General features: G+C 40.3%; 1 non-coding gene across 1 annotated transcript; it reads left to right on the forward strand.

Annotated features, from left to right (window-relative positions):
* Positions 1-153: 153 nt before the first annotated feature.
* On the forward strand, positions 154-339 carry LOC111817091. The gene has a single exon (XR_002821362.1). It is a non-coding gene; the product is annotated as a U2 spliceosomal RNA (small nuclear RNA).
* The last annotated feature ends 381 nt before the right edge of the window (positions 340-720 follow it).

Consider the following 720-nt stretch of genomic DNA (forward strand, 5'->3'; position numbering starts at 1 on the left):
GAAACTAGCAGTTAATTGATAGGATTCTCACCCTGACTAATTATATATGCTGATACCTGTGAACCAAGCAACTGCCCTGAAGATGCCAATGTGTAAATAGAAGGGTCACACTTGGAATGCCTGTCATTCTGATCTTCTACATATTTACTTCTTATTACTTCTCGGCCTTTTGGCTAAGATCAAGTGTAAATATGTACTTTTTGTCATGACATACCAATTATTACCATATTGTCTCTCAAGTAAAAGTTTTTTTTCCTTAAATAAAGGGTAATACCTTTTTCCCCCTGTGGTGCTGCTTGGCCTGCAGGTCTGTGTAGGGCTGCGGACACGGGTCTATATTACACAGGATGAGTTTTGTTAAGGTTGTCAAGAATAAGGCCTACTTTAAGAGATACCAAGTGAAGTTTAGAAGACGACGAAGGGCAAAACTGATTACTATGCTAGGAAACGCTTGGTAATACAGGACAAAAATAAGTACAACACGCCTAAATACAGGATGATAGTTCATGTAACTAACAGATATCATTTGTCAGATTGCTTATGCCCGTATTGAAAGGGATATGATAGTCTGTGCAGCATATGCACATGAACTACCAAAGTATAGTGTGAAAGTTGGCCTAACAAATTCTGCTGCAGCATATTGTACTGGCCTGCTGCTGGCCCGCACGCTTCTCAATAGGTTTGGCATGGATAAGATCTATGAAGGCCAGGTGGAGGTGA

Source organism: Octodon degus, unplaced genomic scaffold, assembly GCF_000260255.1.
Source record: "Octodon degus isolate 3935 unplaced genomic scaffold, OctDeg1.0 scaffold00048, whole genome shotgun sequence".
NCBI classification, from domain to species: Eukaryota; Metazoa; Chordata; class Mammalia; order Rodentia; family Octodontidae; genus Octodon; species Octodon degus.